This window comes from Marmota marmota, unplaced genomic scaffold (genome assembly GCF_001458135.2).
Source record: "Marmota marmota marmota unplaced genomic scaffold, marMar, whole genome shotgun sequence".
NCBI classification, from domain to species: domain Eukaryota; kingdom Metazoa; phylum Chordata; class Mammalia; order Rodentia; family Sciuridae; genus Marmota; species Marmota marmota.
In genome coordinates this window covers 7,269,260-7,286,541 of record NW_026000076.1, presented here as the reverse complement: position 1 = coordinate 7,286,541, position 17,282 = coordinate 7,269,260, and the positions used below count along the sequence as shown (strand labels likewise).

The 17,282-nt window shown below is 40.2% G+C and overlaps 1 protein-coding gene and 1 pseudogene across 4 annotated transcripts in view; one reads left to right on the top strand and one right to left on the bottom strand.

Moving 5' to 3' along the window:
• The window catches only part of Tgfbr3 (transforming growth factor beta receptor 3), a 186,858-nt gene extending 181,056 nt beyond the window's left edge, over positions 1–5,802 (bottom strand). Inside the window, exons 1-2 of one of the 4 annotated variants that reach the window (XM_015500893.2) lie at positions 5,462–5,802; positions 3,784–3,842 (exon numbers count right to left, since the gene is read on the bottom strand). The gene's annotated coding sequence lies outside the window, so the exon portion shown is untranslated. Of the gene's footprint in view, positions 1–3,783; positions 3,843–5,226; positions 5,428–5,461 lie in introns of those variants that run through there. The other 3 variants (XM_048814463.1, XM_015500894.2, XM_048814464.1) reach the window with 3 other exon arrangements.
• Positions 5,803–5,937: 135 nt separating this feature from the next.
• The window catches only part of LOC107155059, a 50,007-nt pseudogene continuing 38,662 nt past the window's right edge, over positions 5,938–17,282 (top strand).

The following is a 17,282-nucleotide window of genomic DNA, read 5'->3' as shown; positions in this document are numbered from 1 at the left end:
TTTTTTTTTTTTGGGGGGGGGGGGGTACTGGGGTATCCTTTTTCTTAAAGTAAAGATAGGGCTAACATTTCAGACTTAATTCTAAATTATTATCCTGGCAACACTTTAACATTAAATTTGAAAATGAACTTTGTTCCACTCAACATATCACTCAGAGTGCTCTTTCCAGATTAGGAGATTTCAACATAAAGGAATCACCACAAACAATACCAGATATTAACCTATCTCTACCTATACAGTTATTATCATCTGAAAGATATGTCAGGATGGACAGATATGTCTGGAGCTCCTGTTCCAGACCTTCCATTTAAAATATGGTCTCTATCATATTTAGGTAACTGTCAACCTATTAAGTCTCCATCTCTAGCCTAGAAAGCTAAAGAATAAAAAATGTTGAATAAGGTCCAAACAAGAGTTGCCTCAGGCAGAATTTATATCAATGTTGTTTTAAACACAAAATATTGCACACATTTTGGCTGAGAGAGCAAGAGATCAATCACTAGTCCCTAAGATGGAGAGGGAGAATGGTTGGAAATCTGTGCTAAATCTTAAGAAAGGACTTTGCAAGGAGAGAAAATAAAGCTCAATGTCAGTTAACAAGCAAATGTGCTATTTCAAAAAAAAATAGAAAACAAGAAATCTAGAAATGAACAGAGCCCAGGAAATGGACCCAGATCCTTTCTGTAAAGCCTTTCCAAGTGGTGTTAATTTATTTCATCTTGACTAGAAACTGAACAAATTAGCAACAGCTTGTGTTTTATGAAATGCTACAAAGTAACAGTGCTATCATTCCAAGTGTTACTCTGAAGATGTGGAACCCCAGAAATTACTGCCATTCATCTTAGTACATTTAATTTTCTTCCAATGACATAAACGCCCTTACTAAATCCGTTAAAGGCTCACTATTATTTGTTAAAGGCTAGCTTTTCATATGACCCTAGATTCACTCATACATTCCAAATTGCCCACATTCCTAATGGCAATACGAGATTGCTTTTTAAGTTAAAGATCCTTAAAAACACTTATCCAACTCATTACAAAATTTTCTAACATTTTTTAAATTTAAAAAAATTAAAAACATTTGAAAATATAAGGAAAATCTACCATTGAACTGACCAAAATGACAATATTACTACTGTTAAAATAATTATTAAGAGCAAAAAAGAAGACTGTCCTCTTTTAACTAATAAACTTGATAATTATAAATTTTCATCCATTAGAAATGAAAAGACAGAAACATACATATCATAATGAATTATCAAGAGCTGGTAATTCAAAGTGACTACAGAGCAGAATCGTCCAGGAAAAATATTACAGCTATGTTACAACTTACCCAGCCATTCTGTAAATTCTAATTATTCTGTCTTCTATGCTTAAAATATAAAGTCAGAACCTTTCACAGATTTATGTCCCAGGAAGCTGGTCATCCCTTACATACTAAAAGAAGTCAGTAATGACCTGCAAAGGACATTTTTGAGTTCCCTGGGCTCTCAGGCAAGCAGTCACCTGACTTTTACAAGCTACAACCAAGTTTCATACAAAAAGGAAAGATTAATTCCTTGGAGTCTTAAAAAGAATGGGACAATAGCTTCCTTCCAGCAAACCAATTTTGTCAATCTTTAAAGGCTTTGGGTGACAAAGCCCTAGGCATCCTTAAGGCATCTTAGCCCCCTGCTAAGATGAATAAGTATAGTTAATTTGCTGAACTCTAAAACCAGAAACCATAAGCCGATTAGTGAGTAGGAGGTTGATAAACATTTGTGGAGAAAGTAAACTAGATGAGCGCATGGAAGACTAATGAGATCCCAAATAAATGCTACCCTGTAGTAAGTACAACGGTAGAAATTTTGAAAGAAGGGGCTAAATTTGAAAGTCACTTAAAAATAGGATCCACATAACCATAACTTTATGAAGTAAAGTTAAATCAAAACTGTGTGATACACAAGAAATAAGAAAGGAAAATGGCCTATAAAACTGCAAAAAGAGAAAACTTAAATTGTCAGTTTGACTAACTTGGGGTAGGAGAGGATACTGGGGATAGAACCCAGGGATGCTTTACCCCTGTGCTACATCCCCAGTCCCCTACACCCACCTGGCTTTTTTTTTTTTTTAACAGGGTCTCACTAAGTTGCCAGGGTAGCATCAAACTTGCAACCCCCTGCCTCAGCCTCCTGAGTTGCTGGGATTACAGACATGTGCCATCAAATCTACCTTCCAAGCATGTTAACTCTTAAATATTGTTTATACATGTATTTATAGGTATGGCCACCCATAGACACATCATAGATACCTATGCTGACATTGAATATGATAAATTGAACATCCCTAATCCAAAATCAAATATGCTCCAAAATTCAAAATTTTTTCAGAACTACTATGACATCACAGTTGGAAAATTATTCATCTGACCTTATGTGATGAGTCAAAGTCAAAAAAATATACTAAAAATGCTATATAAAATTACCTTTTGGCTATAAAGTCTACATGAAACAAATTTTGTGTTTAGATTTGGATCATTTTCTCAGGTCATCTCATCATACATGTGCAAATATTTCAAAATCTGAAGAAATCCAAAACACTTCCAGTCCCAAGCATTTCAGATAAAGCATATTCAACCTATACTAAAATATATGCCTCTGAAGAATGCACAGTAATAGAATTGTTGTAACTGGGTGAACAATCTTCTATTGTCTTGCTCTTGAAAGATGTTAATGAAACATAATAATAACAGAAATGTGAGTGCACTAGTCTGAGAACAATTAATTACAACCAGTTTTATATAAGAAGTTAAATAGCCAGGCAAAGATGATGGTGCACGCCTGTAATCCCAGCAGCTTGGGAGACTGAAGAAGGAGGTTGGTGAGTTCAAAGCCAGCCTCAGCAATTTAGCGCGACCCTAAGCAACTCAGAGAGACCCTGTCTCTAAATAAAATATAAAAAAGGTCTTGATATGTGGCTCAGTGGTTAAGCCCCTCTAGGTTCAATCACCAGTACAAAAGAGAGGGTGGGTATAGAGAGAGAGAACGTTAAATAAGGAGAGTTACAAGAGGATTCGGGATGGATTTCTCTGGATCACCAGTTTTCTCAATAACATGAAATACTATTCAAACTACACAAAATTATTTTACATGCATACCTCCTAAAGAAAACAAATTGAAAAAAAATAAGAAGAACATGGATGTGTGTATTTAATATCTATCCAGCCACCCTAGGGTTCTTGACACATCCAATATACAGGCCTTGTCCTCAAAAATCATTGTTATTTTAATGGGTTGAAATTAAATACAGTTCTTTATTGCAAATGCAAAAAGCAACTTGGTTATTTTGATAGAAGGCACAACATTTTTCTCTTCTAAAATGTATGTTTAACACCTTCCAAACTGGTTTGTATGATTTATAGACATTAATAGTATTTTGTGCTCCCCCTATTGGTTAATATTAAAAATAACAATGAATTCCCCAGGGATTGCCTTTGAAGTTCTGGTGTTCAAAAGTTAAGTAGGTGATTTTATATTTAAAAACATGAGCCGAATCAACAGTTGTTAAGCAAAGCTGCCATATAATGGTCAGATTCCATCACAACAGGAAAAATTAACGCTGACAAATGACAAAGACAAACTAAAGGGCAAAAAATATGCTGAAGCTTTGAAACACTAAACAATGTAGAATTAAAGCCAAAAGCAGAGAACACCAAGAAACAGAGCAACATCCTTTGACTGACACAATGGCATGAAATCAATTCCATTTTAATAGCCCTTAAGGGGGTAAGAATTATTTCCCTACCTCCTGTGCCAGCCTCAAGCTGTTTCCTAAGGAAGCCAAGTAACGGTGATCAACAATGTCTGGAAAATTAATAAAAGAAATTAAGAATAAAGATCCATATTAACACAAGTCAGTTCTATTTATAATTATTTGGAACCAGTTTCAGAGGAACTGAAAATTTATATATACATACATATATATTTTTTTCACCTAAATTAATCACAGATATGTTATCTAAGTATCAAAAGATGTGTTGAACTCAGATGGGAAGCTGGGTGATGAGAGAAGGTCATCTATTCACCACACACAAATCTGACTGCTCTCTGCCCAGCTGATCAAGCTAGTTGAGGAGTTAGAACTAATGGAAAGTTGTGCATGATCTTGGGCAAGTAACTTACCCTCTACTGTCTTATCTGCAAAGTGGGACTATTAATAGTGTTTTTACCATAGAGTTGATGTGATGCTTAAGTGCCACCAGGTCAGTATGAACACAAAATTTCTGGTACATAGGAAGGGCTCAATAAACATCAGTTATTACTACCGAAAAGATACAGGTGAATTCACACTGAAGTAACTGCAGTATGAAATACCCTTTCAGGAAGATGACAAGATCTTGATCTGTTTTGTGAAGACTTCTATCCTCCCAAACCTACCACTTCATCTAGTGAAGATGGAACTCAGAAAACTCCTGGCTCCGCGTCTCAATCTGTCACTCCTATAGTCCCCCTTACCCTCACCGCTGTGTCACGGCAATGCTGGGACAAGCACTGCTAACACCTGGCAACGCTTCCCTGGCGCCAGGCACTGCTCTAGCACCTTGCACACAAAAAATCGTTCAATCCTCACAGCAACATTTGGGGGACCAGTACTGTTATTCTCATTTCACAGCTAAGGAAAAGGGACGATTTTACTGTCCTAGCTTTCTGTATGGACCCCAAATCCATAGGGTTCTATTCTGCCAAGGTAGGGCATGCTTGCTTGACATGCCGGTTCCCCTACACTATGTGATTCTGGAAAGTGCCCTAATAAGAACAAATCTGATTCTTCTAGCAATAGCCCAAGATTTCCAAGTTTGTCCGAACCAAGTTAACACACTTAAGAGAGCCTTCAAAATAAATCGGGAAGAGCCGCCAAGTTAATGCGGATGAGTACTCCGCTGGGGCTGCAGCAGCAGCGCACGGCACAACCCGAGGAGCACCCTCGGGGTGCGGCCGGCTAGGAGCGCGGGTCGCGTGGATGCGTGAGTCCTGGAGACGCGGCCTCTGCCACAGCAATTGAGTGCAAACCCACAACAAACCTTTCCCACTGACGCTGTCACGCGTAGGGAGGGAAGTGGCCTGCGCACCCCACAGAGGTCAGAAGGAACCACAAAAAGGAAGAGTGAAAGCGGGCTTGGAGAATTCCTCCCCAGCACTGCGCATCGCCCAGAGCTCTGGCCACCGGTGACGGCCGCTTCCCACGCACCTCAGGTCCTGGCTCCTCCGAGTATAAACACCGTCAGACCAAGGCCGCCCTCCCAAGTCCAGGGGTTCTGCCGTCCGAGGCGACCCCAGCAGCTAAGCAAGCACCAACAGCCCGCGCTCCAGGGACTCGCAACGCGCAGCCTGCAGAGCCCGCGGCCCGGCGGGTGACCAGCAAGCTGCACAGCCAGGGAGTCCCGGCTGGCACTGCAGAGCTGAGCGGACCAGCCGGCACGTACCTCCAAGGCGGTGTGTCAAGCGGAGATCCACCCGCGGCAAATTGGAGGAAAGCAGAGCAAAGTTTCCCCGCCCAGCGCTCGGCGGCTGCGAGCTCCTCCGGCAGCTGCTGCGCCGCGGCGCAACTACGCCATCCCGACCCGCCGGGGACTTTCACCTCCTGCAGGGAGCTCCGAGAATCACGCAGGGAAAGTGGCCGGCACGAGAGCCACCGACTTCCCTCCCTCACTCCCTGAGAAGAGGAAAGTGCCGCTTGGCGTCCCCGAAACCCTCGATTACCCCCATCGGGCCGACCCAGCGCATTCGCTCTCGCTTACACACACACGCGGGCGGGGTCGGGCAGGACGCCACAGCAATCAGCGCGCGGGGGGAAGGGCGCTTCTCCACTGCGTCCCCACCGGGGGCTCTGGGCCGCCCAGAAACTCCTCCTCCCGCCTCCCGCCTCCTCTCTCCTCCCCTTAGCCTCCCCGGCTGATGGATGAGCCCCAAGAGCAGCTCAAGCCTGCGTCTCCCTCTGGGCGGAGAAGCCAAGGAAAAGAAGGAGCTCCGGGTGCGGCCGGGCTCAGAGCGCCCAGGTTGGGACAGAGGGTAGGAAGAAGAGCGGGCAACGCGCTACGAACTACAGGACTCGCTCCCTCAAACTAGATCCTTCAGACTTTCCAGCTCTGGAGGAGCTGAGTTTTTATTTGGCTCATCTGTCTCGATATAAAAATTCTAAAACCGCAGATAAACTCATCACACCCTCTGCCTACGCCCCAGCACAGCACCCCCGCCCCCGCACACATAAATTCTGCCCTATTTGTTTTTTCCCCAACCTCTAATCCTGCTTGTTATCTCAAGGTACATTCTGACTGTGGACGCTAGCAGAGTCTTTTCTCTTCCTTGCTGACAGTTGAGGGTGCATTACCCTGCCCTTTCCCCAGCTAGCTAAATAAATTAATTACATATAATGGAACCAGATCCGCATTTCTAGAGTCACCCTAAGGTCGGCGGCGTGGTGAACAACAGGTGGGCGGTGCGACGTCCTGCATGCACGTGCCTGTAAACTGCAACCTGCAGGAGTTGAAAGGGTAATGAAAACACTACTTTGATCCTCTGTTTACACCCCGTATTTGTATTAAAAGGTATACAATATAATAGGACACTCTTGTACAAATAGGCAGGTGAATGACCATGAACTGAATGGCGTTTCAGAAACCTGACTCTGCCATTGGATTAAGTAGTTAAGTGGTAGAGCACTTACCTAAGCATGAGCAAGGCCCTGTGTTCAATCTCTAGTTTGTTTGGTTGTGGGGTTTTTGTTTGGTTGGTTGGTTTGGATTTGTTTACTTTTGTTGTTGTTGTTGTTTGGGTTTTTTTGTTGGTTGGTTGGTAATGGGTATTGAACTCAAGGGCACTCCACCACTGAGCCACATCCCCAGCTTTATTTTGTATTTTATTTAGAGAAAGGTCTCACTGAGTTACTTAGCACTTTGCTTTTGCTGAGTCTGGCTTTAAACTCGCAGTCCTCCTCTGTCAGCCTCCAGAGCCGCTGGGATTATAGGCCTGTGCCACTGATACTGGCTGAGTCCCTAATAACACACACACACACACACACACACACACTCAGAGAGAGAGTGAGAGAGAAGTCAAGTCCTAGATAATTTAGGAGTGTCTTTAAAGACTGATAAAGTGACTGCTCTTTGTGGAACCACATTCACACTATCCATGATCAGCTTTTGAAGAAATAACTCTATACCAGGCAGGATACAAAATATTGTATACATATGGACTCAGCACTATAAACCCTATTATAAAGGGAAGTCTTATAACTTACCGAGAGTATATGCTATTAAGTGGGAGGACCAGGATTCAAACCTACTTTTGCCTACCTTGGAACTCAAGCCCTCAATAACCTGGTTATACTACCTGTCACCAAAAGCTTTGCATATTGGCAAAATTAAATGGCTTTTTTAAAATTCAGGAGTAGTTTTAGTAGATGACATGGGAAAGCACAGAAATTTATATTAGTGTGTACAAAACTAATTTGGTTTTCAAAGGCTGAGGTTTGAACTTGGAACCTCTGGTATTCTAAGCATGAGCTCTACCGCTGAACCACACCCCCAGCCCATCATTAAACTGATAATATTGTTAGTAGAAATCCTAGCTGAGCACAGTGGAGCATGTCTGTAATCCCAGCAACTTGGAAGCCTGAGGTAGGAAGATCATTAAGTTCCAGGCCAGCCTGGGCAACTCACTGAAGCCCTGTCTCAAAATAAAATTTTAAAAATGGGCTGAGGATGTACCTCAGTGGTAGAGCACCCCTGGGGTTCAATCCCCCCCAGGGTTTTTGTTTTTTACTGCAAAAAAACAAAAACAAACAAACAAAAATTATTAGCAGACAGAACAACCAATATTATTAGCAGACAGAAATCCAGGTATCTGAAGCATAGAGTTTAAAATAAACTTAAATTTTTGTTTATCTGGAAAAGCTCCTCAAAAATCCTCCTGTCTTCCCCCCCTCCGTTTTTTTTAGACAGGGTATGGCTTTGTTGTCCCCACAATCCTCAAACTGGCAATCCTCCTGCCTCGGCCTTTGGAGTAGTTGGACCTACAGGCTCATATCACCATTCATAACATTAGCTAATTACTAAAGGGGTGGATCCTTTTCTTTCATTGTTCTCAAAATGTGGGACTCTTTTTGAGTTATAATATTTGTTCATATACCAGCTTCCTTTTAGTCCAAGATGGTATCTTGATCATTTGTTCTGATCAATTCAAAAAGAATTATAAACAGAGGGCTAAAATAAAGATGTGCTTTATCTTACTTGCATAAAAAATTTTTGCAGAAAATCTCTATGATTTACGCAGGCTGTGTCTATCACAAGGAACCCCCCCCCTCCTCCCTGCCAGGTATGGACCTGCTCAATGACTCATAGAGGCATGTCTCCAGATTCTGTTGATTAGCAGACAACTAAACAAATTCCTACTAAACTGTCACTAATGTCATATGTTGGATCTACCCTGGTACATTTCCAAAAAAAAAAGTCTCAATTTTCTGAAAAGACCATATCATTAGAAAATCATTTGGTTGAATTTCTTTTTAAGTAAGTCCTAATATAGTACTTAGCACAAGCTTCATAAATTACAAATTTTTACTCATTAAATCCTGAAGCAGTTCTACTATCCTCATTTTTACAGATTAGAAAATGACGCATAGAGAAGTTAGGTAATTTGCCCAAGGTCACATAACAGCAAGCAGCAGAGCCAGGAAGCAGAGCCAGGTGGTGGCCTGGCTCCAGAGTCTCTATTCTGAACTACCACTTTGTGCTACAGGTGAAAGGGAGCCACCTTCCACTCCTGCGGAAAGTCTATCAAGTCTTTAATTCTCAATTGGTTTTCAAAAGATAAAAAAGCAAAAGTTTGTTTGGAGAAATATTACCCCACCACCAACACATAAAAGTAGATTCCTTTTGGCTAGTAAAGAACACTAACATAAAGTTTGTCTAATACAGCCAACATCTTGGAAGCAATTGCACAACTACTCTTAAGAATGTGTGACAGAACGAGAACCAAATGTTCCAAAATTGTTGTGACAGAATACTGGTCTACAAACTACAGCATGTGCTCTCATTTTCTGCTCAATCTATTAATACAGACAGATTTATTACTTTTTTTCTAAACTTCTAAAGATTCCAATTCATACTTGCAGGTGTTTTATATGTCATCATAATCTAAGGTTATAATTTAAAGCCATGTTTTCTATATCGGTGCCTGAAATGAGAATTTAGTTTTCACAGATAAAATTTGCAGCTGGCAAATTTCAAATTAATGAGGAAAAAATACTATCAAATGAACCTGTATGCAGAGCAGAGTCCCAAACAGTCACCTGATTCAGACCTCAGAGAAATTGGAAATAAAAATCCAAAGTAAATTCCCTTAATGTAATCATGCTTTCCCACAAACTTGCCATTTCCTGTGACCCGGCAGGAGCCTCCAATAGAGGATTCTACCATACACCTTCAATTTCCTCCTCAGCAGGATTCTGATGGAGCAGGAAAGCTCACACTATTTCAAAGTGACAGCAAAACCCACCCAGAGATTCATGGTTTTAGCTCCTGGGTGATACAGCAGAGCCTCCCTCCTCTCCCTGCAGGTGCTGGGATTCCAGAGAGAGGTTCAGCCCCTACACCCCTCTTCACAGCTGCCCTGAAGAGAACTAGCCCTTTTATTTTGTTTTCTGTATTTGATTGTTGTTTCTGCTGGTGGTGGGGGGGGGGTTGTTTGTTTGTTGTTTGTTGTTGATTTGTTTATTGGGTTTGAGCTTGCAGAAGAGGAAAAAGAAAGTGTTATGGATTATGAAATGTTATTTTACATTTAGTGAGACAAAAAAAAAAAAAAAACAGGGCTACACCTCTTAGCCCCATAACTCAAGCATGCCAGAGCAGAATTTTCTGAAATTGAACTGAAGTTTCACTGATCATCTGAGGGTCTCCCCCACCTCTCTGTCCTGGGGTTGTATCTAAGCTCAGGAAGGCTTGCATGGAGAAGAGATGAGTGAGGGCTATCTCACCCTCGGGAGCCATCCTCTTGTCAATGCTTGTCTCATAATGAATATGTGTCATTTTCACCAAAAATCATAAGATTATTATTCCTTTATATTTATTCTCTTTTCTTTTATAAAGGTACAATGAAAATAAGCAAACATCTTAGGATCACTGGATGTTTAGCAGCTAATCCAGGTACTAATCATTTGATTAACAACTGAGCCTTGATTTCAGTAAGGACTCCCTTAAGGGGAGACCATGAGGACCTCACAATCCTATTTACATTAGTCTCCATAAGAAATCCAAGCTTGGGTTTGGAAGTTGGAGATCCTGAAGGAGTCACAGTAATAACTGCTCTAACCTCTCCCATCACAATTTCAAGCCTTCCTCTCTAATCACTAATCCCTATCTTTCCAACTCATCGCCTTTAGAATCTTGGTTCCAGTAACCAAATGACCCCACCAGAATTTCCAGTCTATTGGCCTTACATGTTTCACCATCTACAATCATGACTGAGCTCGATTTATACGTGTGACAGTAATCCTCAACGGGCCCTTAGTGATGCTCTGCAGACCTACTGTTTGTCCTGTAAGCTCACTCTGCCACCCTCCAAGAGACTTGTTTTGCTTCTCTTCCTCTGTCCTCAAATCTTCAATACCTTCTTCCTCTCCTTGAATTCAGCATGACTTTGCTTCTTATTTTACTGAGAATATTGAAGCCCTCATAAGAAAACATCTTCCTCTTCCCACCACCACAATCTACCAGCTTATCTATCACTCTACTTTCTCTGTCATCCCAGATGAACTGGCCTGCTCCCTCAGTGAGCTGGATTCCATTCCTTCAACTACTCAAGGACTTTCATCCTGTAGTAATCTCCCTTTCCAGCCTGCATCCTCTGATTTCTCTCTTCCCTGGATTATTTCCAACAATTTACAAGCATACTATAATATTTCTCATTTTAAAAAATTCTTGCTTGACCCACATCCTCATCAACCCCCCACTTCTAAACTCCATTTATAGTAATACTTCTCAAAAGAGATGATGATCTCTTCCTCAACCAGATACAATCAGGTTACATTTCTCAAGGTCAGCTTACGGCCAGAGCAGTGGCTTTCTTCTTACGTCATTGCTCAATAGTTCATGACCCAGGAGATTGCTCCTCCTCTCTGAGACACCGTGTTGGCTCTGAGGAGGAGCACTGATGGTTAACCTCCAACTTCATTGGCTTTTCCCTCCAGGTCACCTGCCCTGGGCCTTCCTTCTCCTCCCAGGATCTAAATGTTGACTTTTCCTTGGACCTCTTCCCTTCTGAGACTCTTTCTAAAAGTGTTATCATCCAGTCCCATCTCTTTAAATGTACTACACTGATGATTTTCAAAAGTTTGTCTCTAGCCTGGACCTTGCCCCTGAATTCTGAACTCGGGTATTTAGTTGCCTTCTCAACATCTCCATTTGATTTATTCAATGGGAAAATCCAAGGTAACAGTGCAAAATCTGAACTCCTGATTCCCATACATGCATCCCCTCTCTTACTCTCATAAATAGTCCTGTTGTAATGCCAGCAACTCAGGAGACTGAGGCAGGAAGATTTCAAGAAATGTTCAAGGCCAGACTGGCCAATTTATCCCCATCCTGTCTCAAAATAAAAAATAAGCCAGGCACCGTGGCACATGCCTGTAATACCAACATCTTGGGAGGCTGAGGCAAGAGGATTGCAAGTTCAAAGCCAGCCTCAGCAACAGCAATGCCCTAAGCAACTCAGTGAGACTCTGTCTCTAAATAAAATACAAAACAGGACTGGGGATGTGGCATGGTGGTTGAGTACCCCTGAGTTCAATCCTCAGTACCCAACAATTAAAAATTAAAAATAAAACAGGATTGAGGATGTAGTTAAGTGGAAGAGTGCCCTTGGATTCAGTCCTTACAAAATAGATAAATAAATAGCCCTACTCCTCACTCTGGTTCAGGTCAAAGCCATAGGGGTCATCATTGATTCGTCTCTGTCTCATACCCCATAGACAATCCATCAGTCCATCCTGTGTGCTCTACATTAAAATGATCACTTTTTGCCATTTCCATAGCTGCCACCCAGTCAAAATACTATCATCTCTTACCTAAACATTTCTGATTCTGTTTCCAGTCCTGATCCTTACTTACCAACACACACACACACACACACACACACACACACATCACATTTCCTATGCACAGGTCACACATTAGCAAAGAAAACCTGGTCCTTCTTAGAACAGGTTTCACATTAGACCATAAACACCACAAGGGCAGAGACCATGGCTACGAAATCAGTACTGTATTCCTGGTTTGTAGCTTAACTTCTAGTTAAGAGGATTAAAACTCTGAATTGGCCCCTGGGCTGATCATAAGATGACCTTAACAAATGTGGTCCAGTTGGATCTGCTCAAGGAGGAAATGGTGTGTAAATGTCAGGACCTAACAAGTATCCCATAAATATCAAATGTGTGGATGGCTTTATTCCAAAGATAGATAGCCACAGTTAAGAGACCAGGAAATTAGTAAACTTTTGCAATAACCATTGAGAGAGATGAAGTTCCAGAGGCTCAACAAAGACTGGCTCAATGGCTTCAACAGTTAAACAAGCCAGGACTTGGGAGGCAGCAGAACATATCTGACCTGAAGGAACTGGGACCAATTGGTCCAGACAGGAAGCAAGTGTGCAGTATAAATAGCATGAATGAAGGTTGGCCTGGAAGTCAGAAGTTCTAATTTGAGGAAGGGGCTTCCTGACCACAGTGAATGAAACCTGTTAACACAGAGTAGGCAAACCAAGCCCCTATCCTGGAGCAAATAAGCCTCCTAACTAAAGTTAGCTGAGGAGAAAAAGAGCCACGCACCCCTCCAAGTGGGAATATTGTGTAGTGCCTTTGCATTCACTGTTACTTTGGTCTTACAATACTGAACTGAATTGGTAGAGGCAAAATTCATATCCATACTACTATTATTGTTGCTGAAAAATATCTTATATATCACATCTTAAAGTATTAACATTAATCTAAAATATTCAAATATTAACATCTTAAAATATTGACAGCACTGGGCTGGGTGGTAGATCAGTGGTAGATCACTTGCCTAGCATGTGTGAGGCCCTAGGTTTGATCCTCAGCATCATATAAAACTAAACAAAATAAAGGCATTGTGTCCATCGACAACTAAAAATATTTTTTAAAAAAATATTGACAGCACTGATACTAGAGAAGAAGAAGAAAATAGACTGTAAAGGGTCCTTAGCTACTCCTCAAATGAAAGAAAGGAAGGAAGTACTCATTAACTCAACACACTCCCCTCCCTTCCACTTACCTCTTGCCTTTGAGAGAGGACAGAATAACTTCTTCTCTGCCTTGGGTCACCTACCTCGCACAGTCCTGTTAGCACCACCCTATGTTTTCTCTATTGTTTTATTTTAAAAAATCAGCAAACTAAGCTTCAGGCTCTTTGTTTAAAGGAAAACAAACAAACAAACAAAAAGCTCCACAGGGTTTTATGCCTTTGTGTATGTGGTATTAGGGATAGAACCCAAAACCTTACACATGCTAGACAAGCACTCTGCAACTGAGCTACATGCCCAGCCCCTATAAGCATTCTCTATAATTTTTTATTCTTTCCTCTTTCTTCTCTTTTCTCTTCACCAGATTTTCTCCTGTGCCTTAGTTCAGGCTGCTATAACAGATATACCATAGCCTGGGTGGCTAAAACAGCAAACATTTATTTCTCACAGTTCTGAAGCCTGGGAAGTTCAAGAAGAAGATGCCAGATTTGTTGGAGCCCTGATTCCTGGTTTATAGAGGGCTATTTTCTCACATGGTGAGAGGGCTAACAGAGCTCTCTGGGTTCACTTTTTATAGAGGTACTGATTTCATTCATGAGGGCTCTAACTTCATGACCTAAAGGACATCCCAAAGCCCAACTCCTAAAACCATATTATGGTTTATATATGAGGTGTCCTCCAAAAGCTCATATGTGAGACAATGCAAGCATTTTCAGAGGTGAAATGATTAGATTATGGGGTGTGGCCTAATCAATGGGTTAATCCACTGATATGGATTAACTGGACAGTAAGAGTAGGCAGGCAGGGTATGGCTGGAGGAAGTAAGTCACTGTGGTGTACTATTATGTCCCTAGTGAGCAGAGCTCTTTCTCTGATTCTTGGGTATTATCTCCTGAGTTGCTTTCCTTTATTATGCTATTCTACCATGATGTTCTGCCTCACCTTGGGCCCAGAACTATAGAGTCAGTCAGCTTTGCACTAAACCTCTGAAACTGTGAGCCAAAATAAACTTTTCCTCCCATACATTGTTCTTGTCAGATCTTTTGGTCACAGGAACAAAGAAGCTAACTAAAATATACCATCATATCAGGGCTTAGGATTTCAACATATAAATTTGAGGGTTGAGGGAACACAAACATTTAGTCCATAATATCCTGCTTTTCTTTAAATGGAGTTTGGTTAATTTTAAATGCATAAGCAGAGCACATATATTTGTAGAGTTTTTGTACATTTGTAAAAATGAACATGTATATCTATCACCATTGATATATATATCTAGAATCATTGAGATGGTAAATTTTATACTATTTGTATTTTAACATAATAAAAAATTGGAAAAAAAATAAAGAGAAGTCCTACTTTTACTCATTTTTACTCAGTGATACACGTGACAAAATAATGGTGCAACAATCAGGATATTGATGTTGATACAACCCATCAAACTAATCTGTATTATCTTTTTTCCCCCTGATAGTTTAGAAGGGCCCATGACATGAGTTCATTGTAGTCATGCTCACTCACTTGGGTGAAGCTTCTAGAGCACATGGCCCAGCAACATTCATCTAATATTCTTTGTTTCCCGTGTGTGTGTGTGTGTGTGTGTGTGTGTCTATTTATTTATATACAACATTATTGCATTTGTATATTAATGTGTCCACCACCAGATATGTTAATTGTTCAAGATATTGAACGATGCCATCAGACCAACAATCACTCATGTTCCCTATTTTATAACTACACTTGCCGCCCATCTGTGCTTTCTCCTGTTCCTAATCCTAGGAAACCCTAATTTGCTTACTATTTCTACAATTCTGTCACTTGAAAATGTTATATAAAGAAGACCATACATTATGCACCCTCTTGGCACTGGCTTTTTTCTTTCAGCATCATTCCCTGGATATTTTCCCAAGATAGTGTGTTTATCAATAAATTGTTACTCCTTTTTATTGCTGAGTAGTGTTCTGTGTTACAGATCATCTGTGGTTGGTTTGGCAACTCATCTGTTGAGGGACATCCATGTCAATTCCAGTTCATCTTTTGGTTATTTTGAATAACACCACTATGGAAAAAAATATATATATTAATAAATTTTATAGGGCTTTTTCTTCATACGAATTAGTTCCCAATCTTCTGTTTTCCTGAATATTTTCAAAACTTCTCTGGATATTCTGTCAACTTTTCTCTAGGCCTGATATTTTTCAAAATACAAAGTGTAAAGTTGTAAGAAAACATCACTGAGAGTGCTGAGTTAACTTTGCACTTGACCTGGGATGGACTTATATTTCATTTTGTTCAATAGGAATTGCTTTCAACTTTGTTCCCCCAAGGAACTAGGTGAATGTAATTTTAATTTTTTTTCTTTTTTAAACAAAAAGAGTTTCCCAAACAGGTTCCATAGATATTTGACTTTTCTACTCAGCTGGAATCTTGAATGTTACTTAAGTTCACTTATATGCTTTCTAAGTTGCTTCTCATATACACACATTTGAGTGTGAAACATGCTGGGGATTGAACCCAGGAACTCAGCCATGATAAGAAAGCACTTGCTACAACTAAGCCAAACCCACAGGCTTTTTTAAAAAATAAAATGAGGTTGAGGATGCAGATCTATCTATCTCCGTAAGAGACAGATAGATAATAGATAAATAGATAGATCTTCATATAGACCTCAGCAGTTCCACTGAACTTGTGGGTACTATAGCCTGACCAGGCATTGTACAACACTTGGTTAGTATGTCCAGAAAATCAGCATCAGCATATTTGGAGAAAGCCCACTTGACTGGGAAAATATGTATATTTGTTGGAAAGGCTGAAGTTCTCAAAAGCATAGTTTGTTAAAAGGTTTTGTTGCTGTTATGAAAGCTCATATAAGAACACATGAGGTGTCATGTCTCAAGGACTTTGCTGTGGCACAGTTGTGGTGACCACACATTTCCTTGACAGTGTATTAGTTCATTAAGCTCAACTCAACCTCATAATTACACAATTGACATAAGATTAACTGAGTGGATGATCCAGATGTCCCAGGGGTCTACTGAGGGGCACTCTGTCCAATCATACTTTTACTCTTCCATTATTTTTAGACTAGTCTGGTGGAAATGTGCCAAGCAGCCATACAGAGCATTACACATGTTTTGTTCCAAGACTTGTGTTTAGCTATTGTATAGACTGAAACACGCACCGTTTACCAGCCACAGGTGCAAAGTAGAATCTTGATTTTAAAGAAGAAAGGGTCTTGTTCATTTAAAAGGAGAAAATATCTTGTATTTCTCAAAATACAGAAAAATTCTCAGAATATAATAATTATCTATGTGTCACCATCCAGAATTGATCATTGTTAAAGACAAACTATCTTTTCTATGAGAAATAAAACATCACAGATAAAAATCCAAGTATCCAGCCAGGCATGGTAGTACACATCTGTAATCTCAGAGATTCAAAAGGCTGAGGCAGGAGGATTGCAAGTTTGAGGTCAGCCTTGGCAATTTAGTGAAAGCAAAGCTTAAAAGAAATGTAAGAGGAGGAGCAGGGAGATGTTGGTCAAAGGATGCAGGTTTCAGTTAGGAGGAATAAGTGTTAGAGGCCTGTTGCATGATGATTACATTAATGATTATTATTATATATTTCAGAATTGTTTTATGTTCTCATCACACACAAAAAAAATAAGTATGTGAGGTGATTGGTTTGTTTTAATTATTCTATAATATGTACATATAACAAAATATCAATTTACTTCATAAAATATACAATTAATATTTGTCAATTAAATTCTTTAAAAAATATAAAGTAGTTTCTGAAAAAGACAATGGAACTAAAATTTTTGACATACAAGTAGTTAATATTTAAGCTGATGCTTTAAATTTTTTTTTTCATTGGGGCATCTAGGGGAATAAGCTATTTTAATTTTTCTTAATGTAAACAAAACTATGCTTCTTAGATAAGATAGCAAAACAAATATCTCAGTGCTCAACCCAATGTTTAGCAAATAGTGTT